Genomic DNA, 19,247 nt, shown 5'->3' with positions numbered 1-19,247 from the left:
TATACAGGTCACTGAAACAGTGAGCTCTTAGGTGGATGGGAAGGGGGGTGTGTTGGCTTAGCGTGAGTAACACTGTGTGCTGGTCTAACATCATGCATCCTGGGAGGTCCCAAACACCTAACATCAGTTCCCTTAGTGACAATGGACAGTGAAGGTGTAGAGGCCCCTGTTGGAACAGCCTTCTGACAGTTTACCCTCCCTTTTAAATCAACAACCTCCAGTCTCAGGGATGCAACCTCATCTCTCAGGGACTTGATGAACGTTTTTAGGGCCTGCATCTCACTTACAAGGATTTACAATTCTTTTATTGCCATCCAACCCACCCCCAGAGACACCAACCTCCTCATCAGCAAGAACCTAAAATCTCTTGTGACATCCTACTTGTATCTCACTACAGGGTGGAGAAGTGGCCGGCTCAGGCTCAAGATCGATGGGCCTACTTCCAAAACCTTTGCTCCTTCCTTTAGTATAATTTTTGAACATCTGAGGGATTTGCCTAACAGATTTGTTTGCTGGTGGAGGTACGGGAGAAGTGTCCGTCAGGACTCCACAGTTAATATTGGAACTTGGTGGACTATTTAGTGGGGAGGGCAAGAGAGATATCTGGAGTTTACTATTTTGTGACATTCAGTCAATATCGACTCTATCCTATTCATCGTCTCGTGGCAAACAGCACCCAAGGCCTTCTTTTTAGATTGATTCATACCCTGGGCCCTGTCCTGACCTTTTATTTTACTCATTTCTCAATGTGCCCTCTGAAAATCTCTAGTAAAAGCAAACCCACAAGTGGGCTGAACAAGACAAACAAGTTAAGTGACAAAAGAAACAGACCTTAGAAACACACAGCCACCCACTCAGAACCCACACACCGATTACGCAAAAGTCAATGTCCCGGAATTGATTATAGCTGGAATAATTTGTGGAAGACAGTGAAGACACTGTAAAACAAGCCAGTACTAAAGTGGCTGTTTTCAGTATCTTAGTCCAGCATAGAACACTCTGGAGCAGCAAACAAGAAGAAAATTATTCCAGAACCAGCAGCAACCAAGGGGGGTCACCTCTTCCTGGAACTGACGGGCACAGACAGGTCCACCCTTGGCCCTGGCGTGGCGCACATCGTGCGTCTCGGGAGTGAATAGCCGCTTAAGAGCGCAAGAATGCTACCCTAGGCCCCTCCTCCTGGAGCGATGAGTCCTGGGACAGGGAGTCCCTCACAGGTAGCAAACAATAACTCAGGCACCACTCATACACTCATGCAATTTACCAGGCATAAATCATACACTCATCCAATCACCCATGCACTACTTGTGAGCTCATACAATCACCCAGACACTTTTTCTACCCATAGAATGTGGTTCTAAAAAGAACCTTTTTTTAAAAACTTTTTAAAAAATCTTTTTTTGTCTTTGTGATGAAGTATAATTCAGCAACAACAGATTGGAAAATTAGAAGATGCACTCAAGAAAAAGTGCAGAAAGTAAATTTGAAAAGAAAATTAACATTTGTGGTTTTTGGCTGCAGCACGCATAGCTGAGATGACCAGTTCTCCTGCACTTAAAATTTCCCCACAGTCCATGCAGTACATGGCGACATGAGAGAACTCTGGAGCCGTTTCTTCCCTCTGAGTTTTCATCTCCACAGGACTCTTCCGGCCAGGTGTAGATGTTCTGGGCCATTATGCTGATGGGCCTGCATGTTCCCTTTGTTGCATCACCCTCTTAAGTTGCTTGCTGTGATGAGTTTTAGGATGGTAAAGCATTGATGTTGTGACACAGCTATATTTTTTATTGGAGCCTCTAGATAAAACTTTTTTCACAAAGAGAGCATTTTGCCAATTTTGCTACAGTTTTAGACTCCCCAGAAGGTATTGTAAAAAAGTCCCAGTCAATGCTGGTCTTCTTTTGGGGAGGTTCTTCATCATCTGAATCTTCTCCATGGATTTTCTGCACGTCCTCTTGTGCCTCCTGAACCACCTGCTCCTCCTCTTCTGTTTCGCCTGTAGCCATGTACAACTTCAAAACTTCCGAAACTGCAACTTTCCTCTCTCACCAATTTCAGCCTCCTGCTCTCAATGCTGCGGCAATGAAATGAAGGTTCCAGAAAAAAGAAAAGAGTGTAGACTTCCTGTTAGGATAGATGTAAAGTGTGTTATCCAATGAGATTACTGTATGTTTCGATCACATGACGTTCGCGATGACCGACATCATCGCGGTTATTGGAAATGGAGATAAAAATGAATTTACAGTAAAATAAATATAGAAACATTATTTTTTACAGTTTCTAAATACATAACTATGCTCAAATATCTCACATAATATGTGCATTTGTGCATTTTTAACTTGGAAAAAAACCCACAGTCTTTGCGAGTACCAACGTCATCGCAATGCCTGGCGTCACTGTGAACATGGAAAATAGTCTTTGAAGACGATTTTTCCGGAAACTCAGTACAAAAATATGACTTTGAAAAGTAGACTAATAAAGCTCTACTGTTAAATGTACTGTAGAACGTGTCTATATGTGTTGAACACTATGTGCACAAAACACGCGCTCTTTGTGACCACCGACTCGAATATAATTTTTTTGGGTAAGGATAGTTTGCTTTGCAAATAGATCACAAAAAAAAGTTACAACTATATCTTACTAAATATCTAGACTCAAACTTTATTTAAAAAATGACTTCAAGTGTATTTTTAGTATGTGGAACACATTTGCTGGTCACAGATTCTCCACAGTAAATGCGACAATGTTGTGCCGGCTCAAAAAATTCTTAAGATTAAAAACTGTTATTAATGTGCTTTCTGATAAACACATACCAAATAAAAAATGAGTGGTATATAATATATTTCTAATGTACAATATCCAATTATATAAAGAAATTACGAAAATCTTAGAAGCTCACTTAAAAAGTGCATGTTACAATTAAGAAATAGAATTGAAAAATAACATTAGAAAGTCACTGAAAAAAACAAAGGTAACAAGGACCTTATAGGTAGGATTTAGCATTTAAAAAATCTTAGAAATTCACTGATACAAATAAAGGTTACACAGACGTTATCGTTAGGCTGACATTTCACTCATACAAAACCAGAGAAATTCAGTAGTTATAGTTAGCTGAGCAAACTATCTCTTGCGCCACTGCAATGTACTGCTTATGACCTCACATCTTACATCATTCATGACATGGTTAGTGACATCACTGATTACATCACTGCCAACATCTGAAATGGCATCGCTGATGACATCATCCAGTGACTGTGCATGTTTTTAAAATGTTTATCAGTGTTAAATATATATGCCAAGGAGTATTGATGAATCAGTGGGTGTATGAGTGCCTGTATCGAGGATTCAGCAGGTGCGTGACTGACTGCATAAGTGATTAGGTGTCTCAGTAAATGTATGGGTCACTGACTTAGTTGTCTGAATGTCTGTATCAGTCTGTCAGTTGGTGTCGAAGTGGCACTATGGGTTGGTGAGTGGGTACATGTGTGGGTGTATGGGTTATTGATTGGTTGTCTGAGTACCTGTATGGGTATATATATAAATCTTTCTGTAATAGGAGTGGGAAATGACAAACATCAATTCATCATAAGTTACACAACACAGGATTCCAAACATAGAATACATTGAAGTATATTAGGACATATTCTATGGTCATTCTTACACTTCTGTTTCTTTTGGAGGAAAAACAAGCTTTTTCCAAGTGTAGATTTTTACTATTTAAGATACCCAATGTTTGCTAAAAATAAAATAATTGTTGATTGGAAACATTTGTGTAAGTGCTTACACATATGATCTGTTGTATATGGAGTATATTAGGACATAATATACCAAATCTAAAACAAAGAATTTATCTCACTGACCAATTCAATTGATTATCTAGTACTGTCCATGATGATATATGGAGTTAATATTGAGAAATCATTGAGATCATACATCAAAATTTAATCTAGCCCAAATATTTGAAATCTTAACCCTTGGTTGTCCTTTAAATTCACGTCCCATTTAGGACACATGGATGATAATTTATAGCGTGATCTGGACCCTAGGAAACCACTTTCTCTATAAGCTCACTTTGAATTGAGGGGCCATACCACTGTACTTATACCATGACTAATTGCATGAAGTATTTCTTCAGGGCATGCCACCATGTTATGAGATATGCAACTGTTTGATTACATCCCCCATGTACCCACAGATAATGGGAATGATGCCTCATCACAATGATGCTGGAGTGTGACCACATGGCTCCGCCCACCGAAAACAACACTGGACGAGACATAAAAGGATCACTTTGATTCTGTGGGCGCCAATGACAGGAATTAACGGTGACATTCCTATGCAAAAACCGGCAAGCAACACTTGGAGTGGTAAGGTGACAGACCCAGAAGCAACTCTTGTGTCCATGATGGTAAGAGTGGGCAACAATCTCTTGCCTCTAATTTTTTCATAGTGTGACTATAGGGATGTGCCCCACCAACCAGTATATGGTGTGACCCTACACTGGGAAAGGTAAGAACGCACATAATCGTTTGATGAAATGCAGCATATGATAGGTGTGGGACTATGTAAATCAGAGTGTGGACACACAGCTCTTAATCTATTTTTCACCTTGTGTATGCACATTGAAAAGTTTTTTTTTAATTGCAGAGGCAAAGATAAGAAAACTTTGTGGTTTGTCTCAATGCATGAAACAATCTGTAATGGCTAGCTCTGTGCATGAATGCATGGCATGTATGTGGTACTTACCTCTGGCTTCTACAATGCATATCTGCTGGGATTAATGAACTCTTCCTTTTATCAATTTTTGCACATTATGAATGCGATGAAATTAGGCACCAATTGGGCCTCTTCAGCCAATGTACAGGCCTGTCCTGCACACCATTTTATGTTTATTTATATTTTTGTTTGTCTATGGCAATGGATGGGTGACTGACAGAAAAGTAATAAGGACAACAGAAATAGTTTAGGAAAATATGGACATTGAATGCAGTCCTGGTGAAAGCCCGGTACCTGTATTTAGTTGTTTAGAAGGGCTGAGACAAGTTGACACATAGGGTACAGGGGTAGGAACCCTCTTCTAGATAATACCTGACTTTTAGGTTTTTAACCATAGCAGTGGCACCCTACAATAAAGGGAAACTGGTGCGAACTAGGTATTTTTGATCCATATATTTGTCCCTATTAGAGTAAGAACAATATCAAAGGTGCTCCCTTGAATATGGATGAGCCCACCCCGGTTTTCATGAATCAGGGTGCGACCCTATGATGAAGCATGACACCGATAGGGGGTGTGAGGGTCCATAAAGAAGAAGCACAAGTGCTCATCATTTGAAAAAAGGCAGAGGTGAGGCAAAGGTGAAAAGGTTAGTACAGGTACTTTTGATGATGAGTATCCAAGCCACCCTCCTTTCTCCTGTAGATTATAGAGATTCACAGCATCTCGGTCTCCCAAACACCCGCTTTCTAAACGTCAGGCAGTCCCAATTTCAGCAGCCTACTTCTTATTAGGCATTGCTTGTTGAGTCCCAGTATCTGGAGTCTTGGTACTCTCAACTTAATTACGATCGTGCAGTGGCTCCTTTTTAAAGCACTCTGGCCTGTTCATAGGGTGGCCCATCACGCTACACCCTTTTGCCTCCAGACTGTGTATCCTCCTTACACCCCTCCCCCACCCCTCATGCTCTGCTAATTGTAACTCTTTTCAGCCTTGTCACATCTGAAAATCCCATCTAGGTGGCGCTTTTGAGTCCGCCTAGTTCTAAACGCTGGAACTTGCTCCTCCTGGCTCTGGTCTTTATCTGAATCATCCACTTTTTCAGACGTCTCTCAAAATCCATCTATTTACTACTCCCCAGTTTCCGTTCCCTTCAGCTCCTCTCTGCTCATCCAGTACCAGGACACCCAGTTGGGTAACAGTGCACCTTATACATAAATGATTCATGTATTTGTGGAAGCTTGCTGCTGGCAAATATTGCTATTGCATTTCACCTCAGCCAAGATCACTACTGCGACCCTACCTCGGATCTTCAGTTGTTTGAATGATGGGTTTGGGTTTCGCCACAAAACATAACCAGTCAAAATGATCTCACTTGTCCGGACCAGCACAGGTGGTGCGGTCTCTGTTCCCATGAGCCTTCCCAGGCTCTCGTGTCATTCGGAGGAGCAAGGTTGCTCACTAGCGCACCACAAGAGAACGTCACAGGAGACAGTATTGTAGTGTCCGTGCATGGACACGTTCTAGTGTTCTAACCTGATGTACTACACTGTACACCCACCCACCACCGACGTCACTGGGTCAGGTGATGCGGTCAATAAAAGGGCCGAGCGCAGGTGCTCGTTGGCCATTACCCACTACCCATTATGCCCAGTATGCGGGCCTAGGGCCCAACATCACACTGGCGACGAGGCAGGTACTTCACCCCGCGTGTGCACCCTCCGCTCTGCACAAAGAGAACTGAGGGTAAAAGGAGAGAGAGAGAGCTGCCTGCAGTGAGGGCACCCTCCCCCCCTGTGGGAAGGCGCGACGCGCCGAGAAGCCTGCGGGGCGAGGCATAGCCCGCAGCGTGTCCAGTGGCGACCTGGAGCCCACCCCGCACCGAAGACCAGCGGGCGTGCATGCCGCCCCAGAGAGACGGCGAGGAAGTCGGGTGCCCACCCCGACCCCGTCGAGCCTGCCGCCGTGCCCGGTGGTGAATAGCGGACCGATCGGTGCCCACCCGCATCGGCCGCGACCGAGTGCCCCAAATGTGAGGAGGTTGCAGCGGGAGCTCACCCCGCAGCGCAAAATGGAGGGGAGATCCCCGTGAGTGAGGCGGAACGGATGCCCACCCCGTATCAGCGGAGCCCACCCGCGTTAGGAGAAGCCCAGCCGGGCAGAAGGTGAGCCCTGGTCGCTAAGTAGCCCCGGGTGCAGCACGAACACACCCCCACCCCGCGCGGCGTGTGCGGAGAGCGGCGAAGGTGAAGAAAGGGAGCTGCCGGGTCTGAGCGCTGCAGGCGCGATATTAAGTGCAGCCGAAATGGCGCCAAGTCCAGGTACAGCCCCGGCGTCTATGTCCCAGCAGTATCGAGCGCGAGGTAACCGCTCAGTCAAGACTGAAGGCAGCGTGACGAAAGTGAACCAGCGGGTGCCTACCCCGCATAGAGACTAAAATGCCGACACCCCCTCCCTGCCGCGCGAGGACTGCGAGGAAGCTGCCGCGGGCAGGGAGGGAAATCTCCAAAGTAAAGAATGGCCGCCGCCGGCCATCCGGAACATGCCCCCACCTCGCAGGACCCCAGGTGGCATGGAAAGAGTTCCGAATGTGCTGGGAAACCCAGCGTGACCCTGGAGCAGTTTCCCCCAACTCGCGCACACACAAAGTAATGCCTTGACCTCTGCAGCTAACTGACAATGCCTGTGCCCCCCCTGCCTTCAAATAAATAAATGTAAAAGAGACTTACCTGCTGTCTGGCCCCGTGTCCTGCTTCCAAATGTTCTGCTGTGGTTCCAGCTCCAGCTCCCCTCGACAGCCCGAGTGAAGCCGGGAAAGAGGGAAGACAACACGGCAGAAAGTCCTGGCAGCAAAGAAGGTTGATGCTGAATGGAGAGGAAAGCAACACTGCCATCTAGTGGCCGATTCTAGCAACTGCACGGGAAGCAATGCAAACAGCGTGTTCAAGTCAGCAAAACAAGGGGAAGCCATGGAGGCAGACGACAGTGTGCAGGAGGGAGGCAGTGCCATCCCACAGCGACAAGGTGAAGGGAAACGGGTCAAGCCACGTTCACCCCAGCGAGGACTGCGCTGTCGCCGCATCAAGTGGAGTGACCCCTCGAGAGAGAGCCAAAGGACTCAGCGCAGATGTACCCCGGACGCGGAAGGTACACAGCAGCGCCTACAAGAGAGTAACTACACTGAAGAAGATGTGCGCAGCAAGTATCCAATGACACTGAAGGGAAAGGATGCAGAGGCACACCCAGTGGCGCCAAGAAGCCACCACAACCTGAGATCACACAGCGCAAGGAGCAACGCTACACCGAAGATGTACCATGACGGTACGAAGAGAAGCACGCACCAGCGCCCGACAAGTCAGAAGACACAGGTAGTCACACGACGTGATGCACCTCGTGAAGCCGGCCAGCCAAATGGTCGCACCACAGAAGCCAACCCGCCAGGGGGCAAAAGGAGGTGACCGACGCACGGGTCAGTGAAACTACGGAACAAGAGGTCTGACGAAAAGACCGAAGGTATCCTGCCAGTGATCGGCAGACTGGACCGTCAAGTGGTCCAAGAAGTTCAAGAACGAAGAGGACCAAGAGCATGGCCCCGCGAACTTCGACAACCAAAGTACCCAAAAGGAGAAGACGAAGAGAAGGTCACGACCCTAACTCGGAATGCTGAGGAAGATGGAGAGAGTGTCCTCGGACGAGGACAAGACCAGGGGGAACACGTGCAGAGTGCGCGCGCTGCATGGAGAAGCCTGGCCAGACCAAAAGGAGAACAGAAACGGTCCAGAGTAGGTCGTGAAGCGAAGGGATGAAGAGAGCAGAGTGGCACGTTTGCCACTACAAGCCAAAGAAGAAGAGATAGGAGTGGCACGTGTGCCACTACAAGCCAAAGAAGAAAGAAGAGATCTGAGTGGCACATTTGCCGCTACAAGAAAAGAAGAAAGAAGAGATCGGAGTGGCACGTTTGCCACTGCAAGGAAAGAAGAAAGAAGAGATCCGAGTGGCACAGTTGCCACTGCAAGAAGAGGAGAAGAAGGAAATAGATCCGTGGCACGTTGACCACTGTTAAGAGTGGGAGGAGAAGTTAGAGTGACCCGACACCCTCACGGAAAGTAGAACCGAGGAAAGAGAGGGGAGTGTGGCAAGACTACTCACACCCTGAAGATAAGGAAGGCGACAAGTGTCAGAACACTGTACGTAAGTCCTGAGAACACCCGTGGCACGGAGAGAAGACCATCTGCTTGGCGGTGCTTTCAGCATACCTGGGATCTGCAGAGGTGAGCCGGCTGGACTGTTCGGAACATCTACCTTTGGGGTCACACGGTCACTGGACAACGCCAGCCGAGTGACTCAGGGGCAAAGGCCTCAGGGATGCCAGTGAGAGAGCATCCCCGCGACGAGAGATGGTCATCAGCCGCCCTCCAGCAAAGGTCCCAGGAGGATGAAGACATCGCGCGCAAAGACAGGAGCCAACAGCTACCCTCCAGGTCTGACTGCGGAATCTGAGGTGAGACTTGTCGTCTCCTCTGCACCCACACTGATCGGCGTGCGAGTAACACGATACAGTACACCCAGCCCAGGATAAGTCCGAGAGAGAGGGCCTCAGGGATATCCCGTGGCAGGGGAACACCTGCGAGAGGGGCATCATGGTGAGAGGGGTGTCTTGCAAACAATCCGTCTTTTGCCAAAACAGAACACACGCCACACATGAAGAAGAGGACAGGACTGAAAGATGAACGGCAACGTCTAGCGGTGAACCCCAAGAATTCCGACTGCGTTTGTCGCCACGGAAGTAAGGTGAAGAAAAGACTGTGAGGACAACTTCAAGGCAGAGCCGTCAACAGACTGGATCCATCGAGCACCCACGGCTGGTGCCACAGAGAACTGTTGGTCTCCACGGCAGGAAGAATGTCGTCTGTGACTCCAAGCAGCTGAGGCATAAGAGACTCTGCAGAAGTTTGGTCACTGTAGTGTATATGTGTATATCTTTTTTTCTCCCACAGGTTGAATTTCGACTTTGGGTTTTGTCATTAAAGATTGGGAGGGATGTAGTGTCCGTGCATGGACACGTTCTAGTGTTCTAACCTGATGTACTACACTGTACACCCACCCACCACCGACGTCACTGGGTCAGGTGATGCGGTCAATAAAAGGGCCGAGCGCACGTGCTCGTTGGCCATTACCCACTACCCCAACTATGTGTCTGGTGTCCATCATTATGCCCAGCATGCGGGCCTAGGGCCCAACATCACAAGTATGGCGTAGGCAAGCACCGCTACTCACGCACAAATATGTGCAAGCACGTCAACCAACAGGAGCTCAAGCCCCAGGCGCCAGACACAGCACACGAGGTGACACTTGTGCACCCTTAAAGGGACAGAGTGCAACTTGCGTGCAGAAGCTACAACAGCGACAGAAACTGGAGCAGTTATAGAGGTTTCATTAGGACTATCCAAATCTTGCCTGTTTGAAAATACCTGTATCTTCATCCTCGGAGGGGAGGAGAAAAGGAGATTGTGCCCAACTAGTCACTGGGTGGCATTTCAATATGATGGCGCCCTAATCATGTTGTGTTCCACGTAAGAACTCGGGCAACTTTTGCAGTATGACTGACTCTTTGCGTTAATGTACCTATTATTCATGCCCTATGCAGTGCAGTGTAATATATAGCTGGAGTTCTGATTAAAATACCTTCGAGTTTCAAGTGAAGCACTGGATGGACAATATTTGATTGACTGCTGCTATACGGCCTAATGAGTTCTAAGTTACTAGCCTACAACTACCTCCCTGAGCAAGTTTGAACTACTGGGCTTCTAGACTTGGTGCTCCCATACCAATCTTACCCATTTCAATCTGTACATATATATTGTATGCATTCCTCTTTACCCTGTTCTTTAGTTTATAATGTTTCTGGCAAAGTCAACAAATACCTCAGCGAAGAGTGTGATAAACAAACAGTAAATTAAATGACAGACTCCGTGGATTTCAACAGGAGATGCTGTTAAGTAGACTCCCCTCTTCGGGTTGCAGGTGAAATGGCCCATTCCTCGCAACTGTAATTCGGGTACCAACAGCCATTACTTGTCTTGTGGCACCGCCAGGGGGCGATCCAGACACCCATGATGAAAGAAGTCCCGTTTTAGCTGGACCCTCTGTCTGACAACAGAGTTTAGAATTCTGAGAGGTTTGCTCTCAGTTTAGGAGGTACACAGGCACTCTTTGCAGGTAAACATAAGTGGTTCAGCAGAATGGCGCGTGGAGGTCACCCCAGGAGCTTTCAGCCATTCAGCAGCTTTAGAAGAGAGGTTGAGGATGAAAACGGAATGCTCTTTTGCACCCTCAGTGACCATCTTACTCCCCAGTAGATGACTATTCCAGGGAAAAGGCAAATTGACAGAGACAGTGACCTATCGCTCAATTCATTGGTAAAGAGGGCAATATGACGTAAATGGGTGAAGGGTACAGGAGAGTGAGCTTCGCCTTTTGCACAAAGCCAGCCCGTGTACAGAAAGGACGCAACGTGAAAACGTCAAGTCGGCTGAATGACGCCAACGCCGTATACTGGCTGCCACTTGCAGTCACCGAGGGAACAAAAAGTCGCCACCTCCTCTAGTCTTCAAGGGCAAGCTTATTTGGGTCCCGATTTAAGACTGCGCAGAGATACTGCTTGTACATTTGCGGAAAAACAGAGTTGTAGACTTTCGCAGTCACCTTGTTCATATCATGTGGTGTTTTATGTCCAGGCGCCTTCTTATCTTTCTTCCTGAACTGCTGATAATCAAGGGAAAACACCAGCCCTTTCTCACAAAGGTGAAAGAATCCAACCTGAACCTGTCGCTCCTGGAAATAATCTCAGGTGCGAGTTTGCAGTGTTTGTCCTAAGCTATCAGGGTACGAGAATAGCTTCATTCCAAGGTCTCACCTACGACATCAGGCACTCTGCTTGACAACTTTACCCGCCTCATATCTGAGCTAGCAAGTTTCCTAGGTCTATGTGTGAGTAGCTCGACAAGTCGAGGTTTTGCTATGCATTTTGGGATTTGTAGTCCTGATTTCTTTTTATAATGGGATAAACAAGACTGTAGGTGACAGAATGCAAAGCAAAACACTTCAACTGCCTGTTCTTCGCGGTTCGAGAGACCACTCAAGTAAACACTAGGGGGCAGATTTATAATTTTCTCATGCAAAACACTGCATCAAGACACTGTGCTGTGCTGCACCACGTGAAAGGGAGAGGGCAGGAACGCGCCATATCTATGAAGATATGGCACATTGCTGTCCCCTCCTTCTGCTGGCGCACACAGTGCAGGCTAGCGCCAATGTAGGCATCCTTGTGCTGTGGTGCAAGGGTGCCTGCATTACAGGCAGGATTGTTTGTGTTCAGTAAGGGACACTTTCTTGCACAAAAACAATTCTTAGAGGTCATTTCCTTTCTCTAATTGAGTTGCAGAATGGAGCACACTTAGAAAGAAGAAGCAAAGATATTTCTCCTCGTTGCACCTTTGGTGGGAAGGCGTACAATTCTGATGCATTCCCAGGTCGACCAGTTTTGGTAATTCTGGAAATGCGTCAGAATGCATTGATGGGTAAGGTAAGTAACACTTTTTTTTAAAAACTTTATTTTCCATTTTCATAATATAATACATTCCATTTTAGTTACCCCCTACATACATCAACTAGCGACTGACTTTTTGCAGATTAATACAAGAGTAGCAAAGCAAAAAAAGGTATACTGTAATCCTTGTATATTTACAAACCTGTGTGTCATATTTATCTAAGCCCAGCATTGCTTGAGAGAAAACATACACCTACAGAAGTCCCTCACATGAAGCCACCCATGGTATGGGAATATACACTGTCCGCCCAAGAAAGAGTAGCATAATGTAACAACAATTAACATGTAGCATCTTCACATTACTAGACATTCCTTACCCCACCCCGGTGGGGACGATACAGTCTGGCTGTTACGAAGCTGGAGAGGTGGTTAAAGTTTACAGGTAGGCCTTGAAGGGCCCCCATATATTTTTTGGGCGAGACGCTATTGGCTGGGTTTTTGCATATAGATCACTATTTGTGTTACAGTAGACCAGACTGTGAAGCCAGGCTTTTAATGTAGGCACATTTTTGCAGACCCACTTAACTGCTATCTCTCTCTTGGCAAGCAGAAACTCCATTGCAGTAAATCTGCGGACACCTTTTGGGAAATCGAGTATGCATCCCAGGGGTGGATTCAGGGGTAGGTATGACCTCCATCCCTATCATGCTAGTAAGTTTTCTGCAAATGGAACGCCAGTATGCCCCGATTTTAACACAGTTCCAAACGAGATGTGAGAAGTCAGCATGTGGAGCCCCACATTTCAGGCAGGAGTGTGGCCTATCTGGGTCAATGCTGTGAATTCTCTCTGGAGACATGTATACCCTACGCAGGAATTTAATATGCAATAACCTATGACGGCTATTTAAGGAAATTTCTTTGGTTTGCGCGCAACTAAATTTCCAATGAGTGTCTGATATTGGATGCCCCAATGACTCTCAGACCCTGGCGTCTTTACCCAGAACTATGGCCATGCATTTTAGAGACTTTGGGGCATATCAACAAGGGCTTTATCTCTGCTTTTTTGGCTTTAAAAGCCAAAAAAGCAGAGATAAAACTAGCGCCCTATCAACAACAGGGTGCTAACATGCAAATTTGCATGTTAGCACCCTTTTACTCTACGCTTCCCCTTGCATCTCTAATGAGATGCAAAGGGGGCGTTCCAGAGTAAAATAATAGGAGAAATGTCGCTAAGCGACATTTCTCCTATTATCAAGAATATCGCTAACCCTGTTAGATACAAAAAAAGCAGCGCTAACCGCGGTTAACGCTACTTTTTTACGTCTGGTATTTTTCTGACTTAGCCATGATATCCTATGGAAGGAGGATATCATGGCTAGGTTTGTCTGTCCCTATCAACAAGCTAACGTGAGATTATCGCTGGGTTTCCAGCGATAATCTCACGTTAGCCACTTAGCGTGAGGATTTTTATCGCTATTGAGATAAGCGTTGCTAATAGCACGCTATCTCAGCGATAAAAATCAACGCTAGCCGGCGATAATTATCCTAGCGCTAAGTGCGCTTAGAGATAATTATCGCCGGTTGTTGTTGATATGCCCCTTTCCTCGCACTGTCCGGCGCTGTTATCACAGTAGTCAATGGGCTAAAGCCGGCAGGCTCCAGAGGGAATTCAGCAATGGCGGATCTGAGTGCAGAACGGACCCAGTTTAGAATGAAATGGTCCATGAATGTGGCCTCACTGAATCTATTCTCCTCAGTACCTGAAAAGGCATGGCCCCCCGTGAAAAGGTCCCCAATCTTGCTTATCGAGAATTTAGTTAGCGTGCGTTGCACAAGCTTTTCTTGCATGATGGGGATCCATGGGTTATTGAGAATTGGAATGTATGTAAGGTAACAGTTAAGCTTCAACCATGTAACGTCTCCACCACACACTGTGACGCATGGCAACTTGTGCTGCCTTGCGTTACACCACTGTTACCAAGTTGCACAGGTCCATGCAGGGTGGCCTTGCTTGGTTTGGTAAATTTGATTCTAAGTTTTGCATCACCCCACGTTAACTAGCGTGCTGCAAGGGGGACACAAAACATCGATAAGTATGCCCCTATATCTGGGAATGGAGACGTGAACCCAAAATCTAAAGTGCAAAATGGAAACAACCATGAAGATATAGCAAAAGTAATCTAGGCATATAGAATTCGACCATAGAAACAAGGGACATTGCAACCGAATAAATCAGCTAAATAGTTCAGATTAAAAAATGGTAGCAAAACAAATATTCCAGCATATGTCTGCACTCAGCTAAGCTTGCTTCACTTCTACCACGGAGTGGCAACCTGCCCACGAAAACAATGCACACCCATTCCCAGACTGGTATATGTATCATACTGGCTGATTTCCGAAAGGGAGCACGATTAAACTAGGAAAAGGCCTGTAGATCAAAAGTAAATGAAAAACATGATTCTTTTTGCATAGTGACTATGAGTCAGTCTCTGTATATTTAATTGGCATTACATTTTACAATAAATAGGACTGCCATAGGACAAAACCATGCAGCCTTAGAATATTAAAAAAGGGCCTAATATAGATCTTGGCAGAGAGAGAACTCTGTCGCAAAGGCAATGGGGTATCCTCCCCTCAAAGACTATGGTCGGCCCACTTCATTCAAATGCGGGTGGAACATAGTTTGATGAACAGAGTAAGGACCATCAGATAGTTGGCTATTTGTCTGCACACCTCATTTAGATGGGTGGACATATAGCTGTTTTTCAATGCCCGTCACTGCAAGTACAAACCTGCCTGTAAGGGGCACTGAAAGTGCTCAATGCCTGCCTCTCCATGGGAGGAAACTCCCATGCAAAGGGGGCATTTTTAAAATGTATTTTCAAAACGAAAATCCAGTTTTGAGATTTTCTTTCAGAAAATTAAAAAAAATGCAGCTTTGCCAGGCGGCTCCGTCATCCGGCAAAGTTATAATGCATTGGCAGGAACAGTCTTGACAGTGGTTCTTGTCAAAGCTTGAACAGTGACGGCTCCTCCGATAAGGTGGAGGACCATTGCCCCGCTGCGTAAAAAAGGAAAAATAAAAGGACAATAACGTATCGTTATTGTCATTTTATTTTTTCTATTGCATGCAGCCTGTGTGCAGTGTGGGGCGGGGCTGGCCAGAGCAGGGGAAGAGTGGTTTGCTCTCCCAAAGTGCACATGAACTGTTTGGCCAGCCCTCTTGGGCCGACCAAACAGTTCATGCGCACTTTGCCTGTTCCTACCGGGCTACATTACACACCCTGGTGAGGAACACTCACAGGCTACCTGTTCGAATCTAAGCGCCGATCCAAGGCACTCAGACCAATCACAACTCTGCATTGCAGCGTAGTGATTGGCTCAGGGGAGCCTGTGTGCCGGGGGCTTCCTGCTGCCGGCCGGACTGCAGGAAGAGAGAGGACACTGTGGAGGCGGCGGCCGGCAGCTTGAAGTTAAGTTTTTGTTTTTTGTTAAATAATGACCCCCCCACCCCACCATCCCCGTCCTGTAGCAGGCATTACTGAGCTTGAAATGTCTGTCAGGCGGATGGACATATTAACATTTGCCGGTCAGCACCTCTGCCAGGATGATGGAATAAGTTACTCTGTTATCCTGGAGGAGGATGGGAAGACCGCCCAATTTAAACTGCCCTAATGGCCTAATTTAGAGTTTTGAGGAAGGAATACTCTATCAAAAACGTGATAAATATCCTGTCTGTAGTATTATAAGTGCCTTGAATTTAGCGCAGTTGTAATACAGTGGAAGGGATATCCGTCACGTTTGGATGTAGCCTCCCATCCGCCAACCTTTAAATTAGGCTTCAAGCCACTTATCCCCTTGGCCCAAAGGGACCTTTGACTTAAACCTGTATTTAAACAGGCTGAATATAGCATTTATGGAGGTAGATTTTCCCATCTTGGTTGTAAATGCACGACAGCCCCTGAGAGTTCAAAAACTCAAGTGAAGTCCCCAAGGAGGGACAACTTAAGGATTTTGGGGGTCCTGAGACAAATGTATTTTAGGGGTCCTTTTTGGAAAAGCTTTGAATTTATGATCCGATTTTAGTTGTTTCATGTCCTCGTTAGCCAGGTCACTAGTACACAGGCACACTCATCGAAATTCTAAATATGTTTACATTTATTATTTAAGCATAGTGATGTGTGTTTTTAATATTGTAACACAGCAGCAGCTCATTAATATTACTGCAAATAATCTCTGTGACACTCATATTTCTCATATATCATGTTCTGCTTTGATCTAAAACATTTTTTATGGCTGTTCTCTGCAAAATGTGTGTAATAGACACACACATCACCCACATAAAAAAGAAATTAAAGGAAAACTGTATTTAAAACAATCTGTTTAAGAATTACCACTAGACCTGGCATTTTTGCCAGGTTAATCCCCTCGCTTTAGGACTTTAAGCACTTTATCACTGCTAATCAGTGCTAAAGTGCATATGCTCTCCCTCTAAATTGTTTTTCTATTTGGTTTTCCATGAGTAGCATATTTGATTTATTAGTAAGTCCCTAGTACAGTGCACTGTGTGTGCCCAGGACCTGTAGATCAAATGATACTAGTGGGTATGCAGCAGTGGTGGGGCCACCCACACAAGTCGCCTTTCAAAAGTGTCTCAGACCTGCCACTGCAGTGTCTGCGAGCAGTTTTAACTGCCATGTCGACCTGGTAAGTGCACCCACTTGCCAGGACGTAACCTTCCCTAGTCCTACATGTAAGTCACCCATAAGGTAGGCCCAAGGTGCCTCTATGGGCAGGGTGCCGTGTATGTGAAAGGTAGGACATGTAGTAATGTGTGTTTTACATGTTCTGATAGTGAAAAACTGTACATTTTGTTTTTCATTATTTAAAGGCTGTCTTTCTCATAGGTTAACCTGGGAGCTGCCTTGTAACATCTTACAAGTGTAAGTTTCCATTGGGACAAGATAGAGAAATGAAGTTTAGGCTCTCGGAACTCAATTTAAAAAAAACACATTCTTTAGTAAAGGTGGTATTTAAATTGTGTGTTCGAAAATACCACTTTTAGAAAATTAGCATTTTCCTACTTAACCATTATGTGTTCCTCTGCCTGTTTTGGTATTCACCGTCTGGTTTTTGGAGTGAAAGGTGCTGGGATGTTCATTCACACTAGACTGTCACAAGGAGGGGTTAAGGTGTGTCCTGCCTTTTCTGGGTGACTCATAGCCAAGCTGAATAGACCTTTCTGCATTTAGAGTGGTGGGAGGAGTTTTCACTAGCACCTAAATAGGCTGTGTCTGCTCTGCACAATGCTGTCTCCACCTCCTGTAGTGAAGCTGGACCAGGGAGGACAGAACTGTTTTTTACTGACCTCAGAGACTTTCTGCCTGAAACTACAAATGGAAAATTAGTATAAATATTATGGCAGTGACCCCAGAACTTTAGAAATCATTTGGAATAAGGAACCTGCAAAGAAGAAGAGCTAGAGAAGCTGTGAGAAGGTACTTCCACTTTGCTGTGTGCTTTGCTGTGTTGATCTGCAGTGGTTGCTTCTGTCTTCGGCAGTGAAAGTACTGGACTTTCTGCAACTTATCTTCCTGAGTCTCCAAGGGCTTGAGGTAGAGCTTGCCCCCTTTTCAAGAAGTCTCAGGAACAGCAAAGACTTCAAGTTTTTCTGCTAGCAGCACTGGGAACTGTGTGCATTGTGCTGCAAGAGAAGAAAAAGCATCCTGACGCTGTCAATGATGCCGCTGCTGGCTCCGTGATCTCTTAGCACCGCAGAGAGTATTGCCCTGCTTTGCACCACAACCCTTATCTCACTGACAATGCTGACCGATGCAGCCACTGAGCCACCGCTTGCACTATGACCTGAGGACATTGCACGTCGCACCGCCTTGCTTCACATCGCCGCCCTGGTATCCCTGATGCCGCTGCTCCACCTCAACATCGACGCCACTGCCTGCACTATGGCTGGGGCGCACAGTTCGTAAGTTACTCAACGCATTGCCCCATCCCAAACCTCAGGCATGGCCTACCAAAACCAGTGGCCATTTACTCCAGATCTTCTACGGACAACAGCGATTCAGCAACAATTACGCCACTGTTTTCACTGTGACCTGCCAGCAGTGCGACGAGCACCACCACACTTTGCACCACAGACCCGGTCTCACGGATCCCGCTGGAAGCCATCACTGAGCTACTGCCTGCACCACGACCATAGGGCACCACACGCAGCAACGCTGCACTTTACACTACAGCCCTGACACATGCCGATGCTGGCACTCCTCACTTCCACCTCACAGAGTTCGATCTGCAACGTGTGTGACTTCAAGGGTCCAACGACTCCTGTACTGACCTCCAAAGCCAAGGCTTGTCAAAGTTGCATCTTCGAATCTCATCGCTAGGTCCACGACACCCTGAATTTCCAAGATACTGTTTGCAGGTCTTCCCGACGTCGTAGCTGGCCCAGGATGCTGTGGTCAGCCTAAATTGGTGGATTTGTTTTGTCACGGATGGAGCTATCGACTTCAAAAAACTGCATTTTGAACCTATTTTTGCAATGTTCATATTTTGATTACTGTTTGTTGTAGTTTTATCGTTTTGGTCCTGTTTTAGTCCGATATATATTGTCTATTTTTCTAAAACTGGTGTTTTCAGTGTATTATTGTATGTTATGTGCCAATACTTTATACATTTCCTCTGACATAAACCTGGCTGCTCGTGCCAAGCTGGCAAGAGGGTGAGCAGGGGATAATTTGGAAGTGTAATCCCCTTGCCCTGACTAGATGAAAGGGTCCCTACCTGGAAAAGGTGCATTCCTCTGCCAACAAGAGACCCCCATTTCTAATAATTATTCAAGGTCATCAGGACAAAACTTCCTGTGGAACATAGCTGGATTTATCAGGGGGCCCCTTAATGACTAGGTCACTGGGCCAGAGCCACCTTTGCCCATGCTTTTCTGTCCCCTAGCCATTCCCACCTTTTTTG

This window comes from Triturus cristatus, chromosome 11, assembly GCF_964204655.1.
Source record: "Triturus cristatus chromosome 11, aTriCri1.1, whole genome shotgun sequence".
Classification (NCBI taxonomy): Eukaryota; Metazoa; Chordata; class Amphibia; order Caudata; family Salamandridae; genus Triturus; species Triturus cristatus.
This window is presented reverse-complemented; position numbering follows the sequence as displayed.